Source organism: Manis javanica, chromosome 6 (genome assembly GCF_040802235.1).
Source record: "Manis javanica isolate MJ-LG chromosome 6, MJ_LKY, whole genome shotgun sequence".
Classification (NCBI taxonomy): Eukaryota; Metazoa; Chordata; class Mammalia; order Pholidota; family Manidae; genus Manis; species Manis javanica.
In genome coordinates, this window is record NC_133161.1 from 148,903,245 (window position 1) to 148,921,974 (window position 18,730).

General features: G+C 49.7%; 1 pseudogene; it reads left to right on the top strand.

Annotated features, from left to right (window-relative positions):
- Positions 1–2,570: 2,570 nt before the first annotated feature.
- On the top strand, positions 2,571–15,928 carry LOC108409054 (Y-box-binding protein 1 pseudogene; annotated as a pseudogene).
- Positions 15,929–18,730: the final 2,802 nt, after the last annotated feature.

Consider the following 18,730-nt stretch of genomic DNA (forward strand, 5'->3'; position numbering starts at 1 on the left):
TCTGGTTCTATCTAGCTGCTGTCCCTCTAGGAGTCCATTGTGCTCAAAAATCCCAATTGTTCAGGCTCAAAAAAATAATTGTTATGTTTACTTCAAATGGAAGAATATGAAATTGCTCAACAGGCCAAGCAATTACTCAAAGAGGAAGAGGAGCCTCAGGACTGGAGAGCCTGGTCCCAGACACAGTACCCTAGCCTGGCCACCTGCTGGACAAGCCTGCAGAGGTCACCTTGCCCTGAAGTCCCCGACCAGGGGGCCAGGACAGGTGGTGCATCACTAAGGCTCGGGGTGTGTGCTGCATACAGACGGGGATGAGTGGACCAAATAATCAGGGTTGTAAATGATTTATTTCCTTAAAAAATGTAAATTACAGTGGGTCTAAAGTTACAGCTTATGACTTCATTGCACTCTGATGGCTCTCTTAGGTGAAAGAGACAGAGCTGGCAGTGTGCCAGTGTGGGTGTCCCGACCAGTGGCCTTGTCAGGGGTCTCTAGCACGTGATTGAGCTTCGCTGCTCTAGCCCAAGCTCCTTGCTGAGGATGGAACCCCATCTGCGCATCCCTGACACGTCCTCCGGCCTCTGCTTGAAACCTCCCGAGCCTCAGAGGGCAGCTCTATGTATCGGGAAGCTCTCACTGCTCTCGGTGTCCGCCCATCGTCCTGGTGTTCCCTCCGGGAGGGGGCGTCCCCCACAGTTGCCCAAAGCAGACGCTCTGCTGACACCACCTTGGTGGCTGTCACTGTTCCTTTGTGACACCGGTTCCTGCCCCTGGGGCAGGGCTGTGGGAACCCACTTGCCCGCATGCCCTGGACAGTAGTGCCTGGCAGTTAGCACCTTCCCGAGGGCCACCCTCGGCCAAGGAGTGGTGGATGTAGGGGTCCCTTGTCCATTGGCTGGGGTAATTCTAAGGCATGTATATCGCAGCATTTTCCAGAGATTTCCTGCAGGCTGCACTCCGGCCACCTATTAGGAAGCTGGTTTAATTAACGTATCCGTTATTGACTAATCTGCCTCCACTCGTCCCGGTCTTGCTTCTGGGGAACTCAAACTGATAAACCTAACTACAGAAGTACAAGACCTTTTTGGAGAAAATTGCATTAAGATGAACAAATGGAGAGATGTAACATGTTGGCACACGTGAAGCCTTTGCCTGGTAAGACCGCCCTGCTCCCCAGTTGATCTGTATGTTCGATGCAGTTTTAACCAGACTCCCCGTATGATATTTCAGAAATTTGACAAATGATTCAGAAATCTGACAAACTAGTAGAATGAAGGGCATAAGTAGCTAAACAATTTTGAGAAAGAAGAACAAAGAAGGGACACCTGCTTGGCCAACATGCCAAGACAACTCCAAAGCTGTAGAAATGAAACCGGCATGGAGCTGCTGGGGGAATGGACAGGTGGACTGGGGGAGATGGTAGCCAGAGCCGGGAGAGCGGGTGTGGCAAAGAGTGGTGTCACCATCGAGGAAGCAAAGGGCCTCGGGCAGGGAGGGTGACTGCATGGCGTCTGTCTCTACAGAGACTGGAGCAAAGGGCAAGGGATCGAATCCCAGCAGGAGGGGTGCAGGGAGGTACGAGGCCAGGTGACAGAGGCACACAGGCTGTTTCTCGTGGGGACACGATTAGGAGGTCCAGCTCTGTGTTCTGCGGTGTGTCCCCTGCTTGGATAAGCGTGCGCCGCTCGCACCTCTGAACAGGTGTGTGGCTGGCCCCCTGATCAATCTATCAGTCCACACCGAGTATTTGGACCTGACACTTCCTACTTAGCACTATTGTGATCCTGCAAAGAGAGGCCTGAACAGCCAGGGGACGGGAACCTTTCTGGACAGTGAGGTGTTATTAGCTCCGTGAAAGTGGCAGGTGGTACGGACACAAGGAGCAGGTGCTCATTTACCTGGCCAGCCTGAGAGCCACATGCTTCCTGTCACCAGTATCTGGCCGGGTCCATTCCTGACACCAGGCCAGATGCAGGGGACACGTGCCTCCCACAGCCAGGCAGCCGTGCTAGGGGACAGTGCCGCTCTGGGGTGGGGACACACGGAAGGCCTGAACATGAGAGGACATCTGGGCAGGACTTGGTGTCTCACCCCTGAACTCCATGACAGGGGTCTATCCTGGTGCTGGGAGCTGGCTTGGGTATGAGAGATGCTGTGCCTTCAAGTCCTCCTGGAACACGACGCACACACCCGCACACGCACACACGCACTCCGTGATATGGTTAGTTTTATGTGTCAACTTGGTTGGGCCATGGGGCACCCAAGACGTTCAGTCCAACATTATTCTGGGTGTTTCTGTGCGGTGGGCAAGAGAAACCCTTTAATCAGTGGACCTTGAGTAAAGCGATGGCTCTCCTGAGGGTGGGTGGGCCTCATCCAATCAGGTGAAGGTCTGCATGGAACACAAAGGCCAGCCTCCCTGGAAGAAAAGAGCGTCTCTAGTAGATGTATTTGAATTGATCCATGCCGTCGGGCCTTCCAGGTTGTGTAGACTGCTTTCGTCTGCACCCGTGGGCTCAGATCTTTCAGCCTCCCTCACCCAGTGGTCTGCAGGGCGCTCTCGTGCCTGCATGACGGCTGTGCTGCTGGTCCTGGGACGGCTCTCGGTCCGGCACAGCTGCCCTCTGTGGCGGGCCGGTGGAGCATTGGAGCCTTGGGGTGAGGCTGGCGGCACAAAGTGAGGACTTGGTCCACGCAGTGTGCTTCCCACCGCTGGTCGTCCTGCCTTCAAGCCTCTGCCTAGTCGCGGCACGCAGCAACTCCAGGAGCCCCTTGGGGTAGCGTCCAGGCCCCCATTGTCCCTGAGGGGCTGGAGTCCAGGACAGGCAAGATGCATGGAGGAAAGGGGGAAGGCCCAGGGTGGGGCAGGAGGCTCCAAGTGCCCTGGGGTGACATGGAGGAGGCGGGCCATGTGACCCCCCTTCTGCATCCTTTCAGCAGCTCACCTTGCTGGAAAGGTAAAGAACAAGCCCTCCTGTGGCTTATAAGGAGTTCCACGTGACCCCTGCAGGTCTGAGTGACCCCCAAACTAGGCTGGAAGCCCGTTCTTTGGGTGAGTCTATCCCAGCAGAATTTGTTCTAAATATCTGACTGTGTCCAAGCTTCACTGGATTCTGGGCTACCAGGGCACAGACCTCCAGGTCTTACTATAGGCGCCTTGCACACAGTCAGTAGTTAAGAAATCTCTGCAGAGCGAATGAATGAATACAGGTATGTGAACATTCCTCAGGGGGCTGAGTGAGCACCCTGGACACGGGCCGCGGGTAACGTGCACCTTGCCCTGGCCACCTGCTCCAGATGTTCCCAGCGCCAGCACACGGCTTCCGCCCTCCCTCCCAGAGTCCATAATTAATGTGGCACCTTCGGTCATAAACATGCCCCTGTGGGCTCCAATCTTTCTCATTAGGGGCCAAGGCAGATTGCTCATCTTTTCCTGGTGCTTATGAATGAATCATGCTGCCCAGCAGATGGCCCTGTGTTGTTCTGGGGGCTAAGCCTCCCCATCCTCTCAGGACCTGGTGCTGCTGGGGGCCAGTGGAGTGCTTGCACTGTGTGGGCACAGGCCCAGAGTCGGTGTCTTCGAGGGCAGTTCCCCTTTATGGGTTCTTCTTGCTTATGTGTCTCTCTGAAGCTCATTCATTGTGAAAAAGCCTGTAAAAGCGATGGCTCATCCACGAAGCCTTCCCCGACTACTTCCAGCACAGAATTCCCGTGTCTTCCGACGGCTGGTGTAGAGTGCGTCCCAGCTCTGTCAGTGCGTCACTCTCCCTACCTGGGTCTCAGATTCCTTGTATTTAAAGGAAAGAAAATCCCTCCACAGACTTTTTGTGAAATTGAAATGACCTCATTCATTGAACATCTACATCATTTATTTCGCATGCAGTTCAAAAACATGCAGGACCAGGTGCAGAAGACAAAAAGATGAATACAACACAGCCTCACCCTCAAGTAGCTTAAAGTCCAGTGGAGAAGAATTTAAATAATAATAATAAAAAAATAGTTTCATAGTTACGTTTTCCAAAGCACGTCAGGCTAAATGCCTCATATACAGACACGAACAAAGGAACTTGAAATACGGAGCAGCAGCGTGCCCCAAACTTAGATAAAGTCACAGATAAATAATGAAGGTGACCTTGTCACCATGGCTGCCTTCCTGATATTGGTGGTCCCGGCCCCGCAGGCTGTGAGCCCCATGGGTCGGGGTGGGAGTCGTCCTTCTGGGTCCCAGGTGCTCTCAGCAAAGCCTTGCTCCCTCCACAGTCATGCGCTGATTGGTCACTCACCTTCCAGAACCGAGAGGAAGGGCTGCCCAGTCAGAGGTAAATGCCATCAGATGCTGGCCACCAGGCCCCACAGAGGTCACCTTGGGCGCCTGCCTCCAGCCAGGGGAACTAGGGGGGGGGCAACTGCCCTTCCTTGGAGGGCTTCGGAGCACTTTGCAGCCCCCGGAGCACGGGCAGTTGGGCGGGGCACAGCTTCCTGCGCTTTGAAGAGAACCCTTCGGGTTTTGAGTTTTAAAGTGGTTTTCCTAAACTGGGTGGTGGAAGTCCAGACCACGTGTTCCGTGTGAAGGAAAGAAATGTGGGGACGCCAGAGTGGCCCAGGCCCCAGTAAGTGACACCTATGATAGGCACAAGTCTTTGCCAAGCTGTCTACCCTCTGTCACACAGGGTAGGCTGTGCAGGGGGCTGGCGGGGGGAAGGGCAAGTCTGGGTTTTCTGGGCAGGATATGGGGCAGGTGGGGAGGCCACACAGTGTCCGGCTGGGGGCAGGATGCTCCTTGGGGCCCAGCCAGCCTCTAGATCACTTCACAAAGGTCAGCGTACCTGCCAGGAGGATATTTTAGTTTTTAATGAGGCCACGGAGGCAGCGTGTCATGGAAGTTCAGCTTCTAATCCCCAATGAAGGTGCCGGGTCTTGGCTGCACCCGGCATCCGGCCACCGGTGGAGGTGATCATTGTGTATCTCGCCCTTTCTCTGGCGTCCAGGGGGAGGGGATCCTTTCCTCACTGCCCACACCCAGAAGCCTCTCCCCAGGCTGATGTCCCTGAGCATCAGGGGGGACACGTCTGGGTCCCGCCTGGCTTCCTTCTCTCCCGGCCTCCCTGTCCACCCAGAGCCCCTCCCCTGTGTCCCTTGTGGCTTTCCGCCATTTACAAAGAACCTGTTCAGCCAGGCACTTTGCACATGTAATCACTTAATTCTCAAAATAAACTTTGGAGGGAGAGTGACCCCCTTTCCACCAGAGGGAGAGCCGAGGGCCTTGGGCCCGCCCGGAGCTGAGGCTTGTCCCGGGTCTGTGTGCCCGCGGGGCCCTCACTGCACCAGCTCCCGCTCCCTGGGTGATGTGACATGGGCTCTGAGGGGCCTGGGGGCTGAGGACAAGGAAGGCCGGCCAGCTTGCTATCAAACGCTCATTACAATAAGGACAGCTGCCCTTTGGGGCCAGGGGCCTGGTGTGCAGTAGTTGCTGAGTGTCCGGGGCAGTTCAGCCTAGGCACCGCCTGGGCACATCACCACCCACCTCACTGAGCCTCACCACAATCCTGATAATAGGTAACTTTACCCCCACTTTACAGATGAACACGATGAGACATAAGGAGATTGCATTTATCTGCAAGTTGAAATATATGAAATTTCTGCTTCTGTAGATAGAAAATGGGAAAATATCATCAACTCTACATGGCCCCTAATTGTAAATAAAGTAGCCAGGATCTGAACCTAGTTCTTTCTCAGTTCCCAAATCTCTGCCTTCTCCAACACAGCACAGCCGTCCTTCCGCAGTTTTGTGAAGTAGGTGGGAACTGGTGTCCTGGAGACAGAACCCAGGCTCTGCCCACCTTCTCCCTCAGCCTCGGAAGCCCCTTTTCCTGCTTGAAGAACCCCTGCCCTGGGCTACTTCCCTGAGGAAGGGCTGTCCTGAGGGCTGCTGGGCAGAAGCTCGCTGGCTGGACTTGGGGCTTACAGCGACCACGACAGCAGAGACAAACAAACAACTCTCTACGTAGAAATGCATGGGCAGGGCCCGAGTAGATAAGAGGTCCTCGCCTGGCGTTGTTCCTGAGTTGGGGTGGACTGGAGACCAGGGCCCCTGAAGAATGAGAAGGAGTAGGCTGGGGTCTCACCATATGCCTACCCTCTCAGCAGAATTCACCCCTCTCACCAGAGCCGGACTCCTGCAATTGGGACTTAGTCGGATTTCCCAAAGTAGACAGTTGGGCCGGCCTCAGAGTACCTCAAAAGCATATGCATTATTCACCATCCCCTAGAAAAGCCAGCTTAGGGGGCAAAGAACATGTTTCCACTTTAACCTCCATCAGAGTGTCGTGGAAGCGCGCCACAGGAGGGCCTTCCGAGCCTCAGAGCTTCCCTGTCCTCCTGCCCTCAACTTAGGGACAACGAAACCGGGGCTGCGTCTGTACCTGCCTGAGGCCATGCACGCACTGAGGGTGGGGCTGGGTCTTTTTCATTTCTAGGTTCCCTGCTTCTGGCTCGTGGGAGGTGCTCAAAAAATATTGATAAAAACATGAACAAAAAGGCTGACAAAAAGAGTAAAAACTGCGGTAGAGATGAGATGTCTGCCCCTGGCTCTGTCCCACCGCCACTCCCATCAGAAACGGCAACATCTCCGTGCGCGCAAGAGCACCTTGCTTCGGAGCCCATTTCCTACCAGTCAGGGCAGAGCCACTGAATCCCCGTCTGTGGTCTGCCCGGCACGAGGGGCCAGGTGGGCTCTCCTCCTTTGGGACAGCACCGAGACTATGTCCTTTGAACTCAGTCCCCTCCACCTCTGCTCTGGTCACCGCCTGATGCAGGGTAGGAAGGTGTTCTGTGTGACTTGTAATGGTGCCCGTCTGCAGGGACGCTTTGCTGGCCTCCCCAGTGCGGCTGACGGAGAATGCATCCCCCCAGCCATGCTTTCACAGCGTTCTTCACCGGCAGCACTTTCAAAGCGCTGATACCTGGGTCCCTCCCTCAGGAGATTCTCTTTAGTTGCTCAGGAGCACGGCTTAGGCGTCAGGATTTTCAAAAGTTCTCCAGGTGTTTCTTAAAGTGCTGCCATTTTCTCCCCTTCGCCTCTCATAGTCCTTGGATTCAAGGAATGTTTGTTGAATGAAGGAAGGAAGGAATGATGAAGGAATGAATTAGTGCAGGGCTCTCTACCCAAGACTGAGTAACAGGATGACCTGGGAATGTTTTGCAAAGAGCACGAGCCTTGGCCCAGCACCGCTTCCCCTCGCCATGGCCCTGCACCCGAGCCCCACCCCCAGTAACAGATTCACCATATCTGCCTCATGTCAGAGTTCCTTGAAGGAAAGCTCTCGAGGTGATTCTGATGTATAGGTCTGGCTAAGAAAATTGAACGCCCAAATCAGTGAGTGAATGAACAAATGACTGGGACATGTGAGCTAATAGGAGGGATCTTTCTTGGGACCAAGCAGCTGAAAGTGCAGACAGGGGAGCATTCTGTGTGGTCTAGGACACGGGAGGCTGTGGTCTGCCTTTACACGGGGCTTGTTTCCTTTCACTCAATTGGCGACATAAACATCATTTGCTCTTTCCTCCCTCCTGTCCCCCCTTCCTTCTAGTAGCCAGTGATTGCCCCAAAACAGTCTGGCCTTTTCCCTCTGGATTCCAATTTGCAGGCCGCTATGCTTGCTGCCTTATTGTTAGCACAGATACCGGATTGGAAATTGAGGTCATGGTGAGGAGGGGAGACTAGGAAGGGGTAAGGGATGAGCCAGTTTGGCATTTGGCCATCCACACCCCGTGCTCAGGACCTCGGCGCCCGAGGAGCCGTGCAGGCCATTTGACCTGCAGTCCTCAGGCACGCCGGGGAGGAAGGAGACCAGCCGGCCGGCCCTGCAGGTGGCCTGGGTCAGCCCGTTCTGGGCACTGCTGGCTTCCAGGGACTGGGCTCTCTACACAGTCTCTGGGATTTGCTGCCCACTCAGTGTAGCTGTGCCTGCCACCCCACCGCCTGCTGCGCCCGTTCTACAAGGGTGCTCCAGAGATAAGACTCAGACTCCGGTTGCCTCTGGGACCAAGGCCCCCATTTCAAGATGGGGTATTTGTCAGGGGCACCTGAGAAGCAAGGACAGTCTGGGTTCCGGGCCAGGCCTGCCACGTACTAGCCTTGTATCCCTCCGAGCCTCCTTTTCTTCATCTGTGAAAGGGGAACGGTCACCTCCCTGGTTGGAGAGCCTCTGAGGACTGCAGGGTGACAGAGGCACCCATACTTGGAAGGCGGGCAGGTGGTTCAGTTATCCCAGAAGCCAGAAGATGGACCCAGTGACCTCTTCAGGTTACTGCCTTGTTAGGGAGACTTTGGTGAGTGGAAGACCGTGCAGGTGGCCAGGGAGGTGAGGCTTAACAGCTCATTATCTGTGCAGCTGTCAGAGTGACGATGCCCTCAAGCGATTTGAAGGCAGTGAAGAGAAGGTGCCCATAATGGCCTTCTCTTCAGCCCCCGGGGCGAGTTTCTCAGGCATCGCACATCAGTTTCCAAGGGGCTCCTGCTGGTCTGGCTTTCCCGGTGGGCATGGTGTGGAGCGGCAGAAGCGGGCAGGAGGGGAACAGAGGGGCATCATCATGTCTGAGTGATGTTGGCACTCAGAGCTGGGAACAGAGGCACTTATTATGCAATAGACATAATGGGAAGGGCCGGCCCAGGGCTGCGGAGCTGAATCGGAGGATAAAACCAAACTAGCTTCAGGCTCCAGGGCTAGAGACTGGGTGGGGGTGGGGGTGGGGGGAGTTAGGCTGAAGAGGCTCGTCAGCCGTTCAGAAGAGGCCGCGGTGGGTGGCCCGGTGGTGAGAGCCCAGGGCTCTAAGGGGAAGCAGGTGACAGGCTGCCGTAGGGCGTGTAGGCAGCCATTTGAGATGAAAGGATCAGGTACTTCTCAGGGAGGAGCTTATTTGAAGAGGTGTGACGTCCTGTGCTCGATTGCGGGGGAAGCTCGGGGGGAGGCTCCAGGCCAGGAAGGCAGAGCCATGGGGCAAGCCAGGAGATCTCCTTTCTTTTGAAGGAGACAGTGTGGTGAGCGGTTACAACAGCTTTTCTTTCTGTCCGGATGGTCAGGAGCAGGCTGTCCTTCAGGTAAGAGGAGGCACAGGTGGCCTCCTGGCTCACAGATGCTGTGACGTGATCCGCCCTCTGCTGCGCCCATCTGGCCGGACAGCCTGGGTGGTAGAGGAAGGGGCTTCCCGGCCATGCATCCCGCTCGTCACGGCAGAGCCTGGCCCATCCAGGGCCCCAGGACTGGTCTGTGTGAGCAGGAGGCTCACTGACACTTTCTGATTTTCATGAACAACATTGCGAGGGTATCGCTTCCTTGTTCACTCTGCGTTCACACACATGCACACACGCACACGCACACACAAGCAGAACCTACCCTTGGCCAGGTTCCACAGCTCGGCCCCACATCCTCAGGTCCTCACTGGTGGGGTCCCATGGGTCATTTGCACAGGGGACTAAGCCCAGGGCCCCGCTGGGGTGGGGTCCCCACTTGGTGGCCTGCGACTCGAGCTGCCGGAGGGTTCATTCCTCAGCTACATGTGGAGACAGTGAAAGAAGAAACAGGAGGAGGTTCTGGGCTGTGAAGCAGAGAATAAGCAGGGCGGAAGCAAGCTTCTCCCTCTTTTTTTTCTGGTCCCAGGGAAGTTAGGAAAACTCAGCAGTAATGATGCCAGTGGCCGGCCTGTTGCACCTGCTACGAGCGGACGGACACATAGAGCTACTCATGACGACAGTTGCGCTCTTGAGAAACTGTGGTATGTGTTGTATACACGCCATTGTGTTTCCTCCTCTCATCAGATCTGGGAGGTAAATAGCATTTTTCTCATTTTACAAAAGGTGAAACAGGATGAGGCATCTGCCCAGCCAGACAAGCAGTGAACAGCCAGTTTCCAGCCCAGTTTTTCAGGCTCGAGAATCTTCCTGCCTGCTTACCCACCTAATGTTTCTTCTTCTGCTGGGCCCCTAAGGCCTGGAGTTTCGACAAATGAATCCCAGCTTCCTCCCCAGACCCAAACCCCAGCTCAGTTTCCGTTCGCACTGATCTTCAGCTGTCAGGGGATGCTGCGAGCACATTTCGTCTGCTCGGCTTGCCTCCCTGGCCTGACTGCAGGGTCCCCCCCTTGCTTCAGCCCCCTGACCTCGGGGCAGGTGGTCCCGGCTGGCCCTGAGTGTCCACTTTGCAGCCCCTCCATGGCTGCGGGTGCAGGACTGTGCCTGGAGGGTGAGGGGACCTGGCCACAGTAAGAGTCTCAGCAGAGGGATGACCTGTTTCTTTGATTTTCTAAAGACCATGTCTTTATTAATCCTTTATTATAAATATAAAATACTCTTCGTAATACAGGCTTTGTTGAAACACAGCACAGGGCAGAAGCTAAGAGCAGGGGGAAGAAAACACAGATTTACCTCTTCAAATGGCAACGACATAGTACCTGCCGACAAACCACTGTTCGCCAACCGTTCCCCTACCCAGGGACAGCCCAGCTCTTTCCAGTTTTTTTGTCATTACCAGCAATAGTGAAATAAGCAAATGTACACTTATATGCTGGTAATTTTTATTTTTAAAGGAGAGTCTCCAAGGGTGGGATCTCTGAGTCAACATGTAGGGATGCTGTGTGTGTGATTTAGACGCCATTGTTTCCATGGCAATGGCTCATCTGTGCTTTCTGGTCTTTTCTGTGGAATTACCCAGTCATGGAGCTTGCAGGAATGGAAACACCCTTTGTGACAAAGTTGACTTTCCTTTGTTCTGAGAACATTTTTGTAATGTTCTCTTTCCTTCCTGTTTTTAAAAAAGTTCCCAACATACAGCAAAATCGAAAGAATGTTACAGTGAACTCCCGTGAACTCACCTCGTGTCTACCTATTGTTGACATGTTAGTGCACTTATTTTATTACATATCTATCTGTTCGAACCTCTGGCCGTCCATCAGTCCCACTGCATTACTTCCCAGGGCTGCTGTAAAGCACCACAGACTGGGTGGCTGAAGCAGGAATTTACAGTTTCACAGTCCTGGAGGCTGTATGTCTAAAATCCAGGTGTCAGCACGGCGATCGCTCTGAAGAAGGGTCCGTCCCGAGCCGCCCTCCCTGGCTTGTCAGTGGCCGTCTTCTCTCTGTGTCTGCTCACATCGTCTTCCCTCAGCGGATGCCTGTCTGTCTGTGTACTTCCCTTTCTCATAAGGACACCCACCAGTCACACTGGATCAGGGCCCATCCTAATGACCTTTCTAACGCGATTACCTCCGTGAAGACCCTGTCCCCAGATTAGGTGGCTCCTGAGGTGCTGGTGGTTCGGATTTCAGTGCACAAATTTTGCAGGGACACAACTCCACCCATAACACCAATTTATTTTTGACACATTTTGAGGTAGATTTCAGACATCGGTACACATCCCTCTAAGTACTTCAGCAGGCATATCATTAAGTAGAGTCCTATATTTGTTTATAGTTTTCAAATATAAAATTTACATTTAATAAAATGCTCAAATCCTAAGTATACATAAGGGGTCTTTGGCAAATGTAAACACTAATGTAACCCATATTTCTCTCAAAATACAAGACTTTACCAGCATTTCAGGAAGTTCCCTCGTGACCCTTTGTAGATAATCTTCACCCTTACCGCCCATGTAAGTTCATTTAAATTTTTAAATATGTGTTTCTAGTTGAACTTTCTAAAGTTCTGCTAGAAGTGTACAGCCCCACCAGTAATGAGTTACGGGCTCATTGCTCCACTTCCCCACTCGCTCTGATAGTCATAATGGGAGCTGACATGACGGGCTGGCTACCTCTGTGCAAGGCATATTCTAAGCCTCCCTTGTTCTGAATGGTCCTTTCTTTCACATGACAACCTTGTGAAGTAAATATGACTATTCCCTTCATTTTAAAGATGAAGCTGCTTAGGCACAGAGAGGCTAAGTAACTTGCCGCAATTTACACAGCTGGTGATTAGCAATTTGAATCAGGTTGTTCGAATCAGTATTCTTTAGATACACATTTTGCCTATGTAATGACTGGAAGTGGTATCTCATACTTGCTTTAATTTGCATTTCCATAACACAGTGAAATTGCAAGTGCATCGGTCATTTAGACTTTTCTGTGAATTATCAATTCCTATCATTTTTCCCACTTTCCTAGTGCGCTGTTGGTCTATTTTATCAATTTTTAAGACCTCTTTGCATATTAAGTGTATTGCTTATCCTTAATATATCACTCTAAATATTTTCTCTGTACTATTTTCTCCTTGCTTCTCTTATGTCTTTTGTCATAAACTTAAGAAAAATTTATACGGTTAAATAGCCCATCTTTTTCTGTTTCCCTATATAACTATTGGGTTTTTCATATTTTATTTTAAAGGCCCTGTGCTTTTCTAATAAATTGTATTCCTCAATATTTTACAGCTTTTGTCCCTTTTGGGAATGGGACTTTTTTTCCATTTCCATTTCTCACTGATTATTGTTGAATACAAAGAAAGGAAAGTGATTTTGTATGTATTTGTCTTGTTTCTAGTCACCATACCAAGTTATAGATGGTAGAAGTTTTTAATTTTTTAAAAAACTGGGTCCCTTGGACCTTATATCGATAAAAGCATTACAATTACAAATAAAGATAATTTGTCTCCCCTAATATTTAAGTGGATTATTTAATTTGGGACATTAGTTAGATAGTCCCAAATAATATTTAATAATCTTGATCATAGTCCTGCCTCAATCCTGATTTTAATGGAAATAGCTTAGAAAGTTACTGTTTAGTACAAATTTCATTATTGATTTAGATATTCTTTTATAGAAAATAAGACATAAAATGCATGACCTTCATGTAAACAATAAGGTATAACAGAAGTGAATATCTGCTAACCCGCCACCCACTTAAGAACTACAAACCGACCACCGTGATTGGCTCTATCTGCCCCTCCTCTAGCCTATCCCGTCCCTCCTCCAGCTCTGAAAAGATAATGGCTGATTTTCTGTTGCTTTCAGAATATTCTTAAGCGCATTTATTTGATTTCCTTTATTCTATTTTACTTAGCATTTTAATTAGGAATAGATGTGAATAGTTATCAAATGCCTTTTCAGAATCTGTTGTTATAACCACTTGATTTCTCTTTTGTTACTGGTTGAAGTTATAAATTGATTTTTTGATGCTGACCCTATATTAGCATTCCTCGAATAGTCCCTACTTGTGATGTACTGAATTTGTGGGCCCTTTAGCCCCATCTAGGACAGGTGGTTTGGGTTTCTACTAGTGTTGTCAAAGTTGATAAGTGGTAGAACACACTGTGATTTCTGCTTTTTTTAAGCTGGCAATTATTATCCTTCTGTTGATGTTTAAGGAGGCTGTTTTCCTGTCCCTAGGTCTACCAGTAGGACTTAGAGGGCAGTTCCCCTCCTGGACCACTAGAGAAAGCAGTATCAGACAGATCCTGCTTTCCAGAACTACTCAAAGTAGAGTCAGAGCTCTTCTCCAAGCAGATTCACAGCCGTCTGCTAGCTAAGCTCCTCCTCCCACCTCCAAAGAGCGCAAACCCCCACTTCCCCTTAGGCCCAGGGAATGGGAAATCTGGTTTTCTGTTGCTTGGGTCTAAGGAGAATATTGCCCATTCTCTCTCCTTATGATCCCTGAGATCTCACACGAATCCTCTAGATGCCACCAGTTTGGCCACCCCGGTCGTGGTATTATTGCATGCTGTTTCATGTTGCTGGAGACATTTCATCTTCAGTGTCATACAGTACTCCTTTGATGTGTATAATTTATTCATTCTACAGTTGGGGGACTTTTGGGTTATTTCTAATTTGAGGCTTCTGTAAGCAATGCTTTGCAAATATACCATATAGTCATTTCCTGATGTATATGGGCACGCATTTTTCTACGGTAGTATAGTCTGCTACCCCTAGCAATCTCTAAGACCTTTTCAGAGGTTCATGACTTCAAACCTTTTCATAAGATACTATTTGATTTTTTTCACTGAGTTTACATTTGCACTGATAGTGCAAAAGCATTAGTGTGAGTCATGGCAGTGGTGCCAAACTGTAACTAGCAGTCATTGTATTATTCACTTCAATGTATCACAGTTAAAAAAAATGTCAATTCCATTGAAAAATGCCCTTTATTAGGGAGGAAAAAAAATAAAGTACCCAGGAAATATCTCATAAGGGCAAGGCTTCTATAAGGAAAACTTTGTAACTTCACCGAAGGACACTGAATAAGTCTTAGATAGATAAATACTCCATATTCATAGATTAGGAGACTCAGGATTGCAAATACGTTAATTTTCCCAAAGTTTATTTGAAGATTCAATGCACAAAGATTGCCGACTTTGTTTTACATTTTTGCAAAACTCTTTAATGTCTGGCTTAGTGGAAGACAGCTGGATTCCTAAATACTTTAAATTTTTTGATCCTATTATGAAAGGTCTCTTTCATAAATTTCATTTTCTGTTAGTGGCTGATATACAAAAATATCATTATTTATCAGAATGTTAGCTTTGTATACAGCAAACTTATAAAGCCACTTAGTAATGCCAGTAGTTTAATTGTTCTTTGGATTTTCTAGATGCACAGCAATTTCTCCAGTGAACAGTGACAGTTTTATTTCTTCTTTTACAATCTTTGTACCTTACATTTATTTTTCTTGCCTTAATGCATTGGAGAGGATCTCTAGTACAGTGTTGGACTGCAACTGTTATATCAGACATCCTTGTCTTATTCACCATGTTACAGACATTCTTTTCCATGTTAGGAAAGCTCCTTCTCAGAGAGCCTTGAGCTGCCTCACTGCTGCTGCTGACCTACTTACCATCACACCCAGGGGTAGCCACAGCTGGGGCAGCCTGTCCAGGGACCACGTGGCAACCGTGAGCAAGAACCCACCACTCCTGGCCTCAGTGCTGCCACACCAAGCCCTAGAGCAGCGGGAGCAGGGAGTGGTGGCCCAGGCAGCCTCTGCTCAGCGGTGCCAAGAAAGTCATCACCACAAGGGTTTTGGGAACACTGAAATGGTTCAAATTAAGAAACAGATATGGTTTCATCAATAGGAACAACACCGAGGAAGATGTGTTTGTAGAGCAGACTGCCACAGGGAAGAATAGCCCCCGGAAGTATGTGTGCAGTGTAGGAGGTGGGGACTGAGGTTGCCGAGGAGAAAAGGGTGTGGAGGCAGCAGATGTCACAGGCCCTGGCGGAGTGACAGTGCAGGGTGAGCAACACTCAGCCAGCCAGCACCGTTACAGATGCTACCCACGCGGTGGGGCTGTCTGGAGGGTCACCAGCAGAACCGACAGCACTGAGAGTAGGGGAAAGAGCAGGCGACCAGAGAGTGGCCCCGAAAGCCGGGCCCAACAGTGCCCACCTCATCACAGGCCAGGTGCCCACCTTACTGCGTGGGGAGACCCTATGGCCGCCACCACAGTATTTCAGCCCTCTTGTGCAGGAAGAAGGGATGAAGGGTGCTGACAGCCAGGGTGCAGGAGAGCAAGGTAGACCTGTGAGACGAAACACGTGTCAGGAGTACAAACCACCCTCCTGCGGGGTCCTCCTCGCCAGACAGCCTGGAGAGGATGGCACTGAAACCAAGACGAGGGAAAACCAAGGGGAGAGGACCCAAGGTCAGCAGCCACCCAGCGTCAGTGCCGCCATGTCCTCAGTTACGGTGCCAACAGCCAGGAACCAGGGGCCCCAGATGGCAGAGAGACCAAAGCAGACGATCCGCCAGCTGAGACTTTGTCAGCTCCCGAGGCTGAGCAGGGCGGGGTGAGTAAACGCCGCCTGACGTCTCCGTTGACTTAGTCATCCAACAAGAAGCAAAGACTATGGAATGCCAGCAGTGAGAAATGAGCGGAGGATTGATACTGAGACAGTAAATGCTTGCTTCTTGCCCATTGGCTGGGTAACTAGAACTGTCTGCAATATCTATGCAGCTTGGAGTTTTTGTGATTTTTATCTGAAGATGTCTCTTTTTAATAATGACAAATGAGTTTTTTTGTTTAGTTTTTGTTGTTGTTCTTTAAGCCTGGTTTTTCTTAATACATCTTTAAAGATTTTTAAATTGTTTTATATCTGGTCAGGTTGAGATTTTTAAGAACTTTATTTTTAATCTGTCATAAAAGTTTACAACTTGATTTCTTCAAGAAGTCCACAAATTGCAAGGTCCCTTTAATAAAGATTTTATATAATAATTAATAATAATAATAATAATAATAATAGAAGCACCCTCTCTGCTTCTATTCAGCTAAGTATTTTTTCCATAAAATTATAAGTGTTTCATTTTGTGAATGATTTCCCCACATCTATTGTGATAGTCATATGATTTTTCTCCTTATCCTATTAATAAAGTAAACTACTTTGATTTTTAAAGATTGAATCAGCTTTGCAATTTTGCATTAAACCCAACCTATTCATCATATATATTTTTTCTACAAGTTGTTGGATTTCATTTCTAAACTTTTTTGTAAAACTTTGAACCTATGTTTGAGTGAGATTTGCTTATCATTTTCCTTTCTTTTAGTATTTGTCGGGTTTTAGTGAACAGGTTATGCCTGAGTTGGGAAGCATTCTCATGTTTTTATTTCTCATGACTGTTTGTATAAGAATTCAAGTATTTCTTCCATAAGGTGCTGGTAGACTCACTGCTGGAACTGTCTGCACTTGGAGTTGATGTGCAGAAATATGTCTATAAAACACTACTTCAATTTCTTCAAGGCTTACATAGAATTTCTCAGCTTTTCTCTATAGTTCATTTGATTGAACTGTACCGATGGAAATACTAATTGCTTTCAGTTTTCATATTACAAAGGGTGCTGCAATAAAAACATGTTTACCAGTATTTAACAAATTTGTGTCTTTACATTTTTAATATAATTTATGAGATAAATCTTACAAGAAGACTTGCTGGGTCACAAAGTATGAACATTTTAGCTGTCTGGTCTTGATATCAGACCATTCCTGTCCTAAAGGAGCAGTGTTGGAGAGACAAATGCCCTCTGTATTATTTATTGTGGGTAACAAATTACCCCAAAACTTGATGGCTTAAAACAATAATAAACACTATTATCTTCACAGCTTCTGTGAGTTAGAAATTTGGGAGTGACTTAGTTGCGTGGTTCTGACTTGGGGTCTCCTGGATGATGTCAGCCAGGGCTGCATCTTCCAGATGCTTCTATGACAGTGGAGTGCCCACTTCCAAGATGGCTCACTCGTGTAGCTGGCGAGTGGGCACCAGTCCTTGATAGGAGGCCTCAGTTTCCCCCGTGCAGACTCTCCACAGGCTTCCTGAGTGTCATCAGCACATGGGCACTGTGTTTCCTAGAACAAGCGGCCCGAGGGAGACAGAGGCGGGGGGACAAGGAGGCAGCTGTGCCTTTGAACCAGCTCGGGAAGACCCGTACCTTCACTTCCAGCACGTTCCCTCAGAGGAGCAAGTCCCTGACCTAGGGACACTAGAAGGAAGCAGGGTTAGACTCCAGCTTGTGAAGGAACAAGTGTCAAAGAAATTGTGAGTGAAATTTAAAACCATTACAGCTTCTCTGTAAGCCTAGTTTAAGTGGATTGATTTCCTTGGCATAAGCCTTAGCATAAGCCTCAAAGTATGTTTCTAAGAGACGTTCTCAGTCCATCGAAGTCGCTGAGGCCAATGGGACCAGCTGGCGAGAGTATGGAAAGGGGGCTACATGCTGTCAAGCCCCTGCTGCCCTTAGTGTCCAGTGTCTTTAGTGTCCTGGCTACTCTCCAGGCTCAAGATTGATGTCTTAATTATGTAAATGGAGTGATTATGCCGTCAGGGGCTCTAGTAAGCTAATTACTAAACAAGAAATCAATGCTGCTGAAGTCAAGACTAATGAATTCCAAGCTCCCAGCACTCTGACTGTAATTGCAGTATTGAGGATTTTATTTCAACAGACTGTGCCAGGGAGCTTGGAGGAGAGGCCCTCTCACCTGATTGATTCATTGAGACCTTATCCAAGCTTCCCTGTCTCGTGGATGGGAGGGACTGGAAAGCAATCCCTAGCCTCCCTTCTCCCATCCGACGGCTGCCTCTGCCCTCACCCAGTCTGCCCGTGAAAGCTCAGGCTCGGGGAAGTGACCGTGTGGACTGTTACAGTCGGTGCCAGTGCGGAGGGAGGGGCTTCAGCCAGAGCTTCAGCTCAGCTGGATGTGACATTTGCTTCTGGAGGATGGAGGCAGGGTCAAGGTCAAAGGGCTTCGCTGAGGCCCCTTTCTTCCCGACCCTCTGCTGTGCATGAGATGTCCAATTGCTCCTGACAGCAGACAAGACTGGACAGAGAGGTCTCCCGACCCTGAGGGTCCCTGAAGGCACAAAATGCCTGGTCTCCTCAATGTCCACCCTTTGTCCTCCCCACTCCCATACTGCAGGGCTCTGGGCTCTGTCTTTCTTGCTTATGTGGCTATTTTCCTTTACTTTCAACCTGCCTGATCTTGCATTCAGCTCACCCACTGCAGCTGCACAGCACGGCCGTGTGCGCCCTGGTTCTGCGGTTCTTATGAACATGCTGTTGAGGATCGTGGCTGGTACAACTGCACCAGGATGATGAGAGGGGCCTGTCTGCTGTCCCACAACTGTGGCTAAGGTCCAAACTGAAGCAGAAGACAAGAGGCACTGAGGAGGCCTGCATTCCGAAGAGAGCTGCCCCCCGGGGCACAGACAGCGCATCCTGGCAATGCGACAATGTGGTCTGAAAACCATAGATTTCAGAACCAGC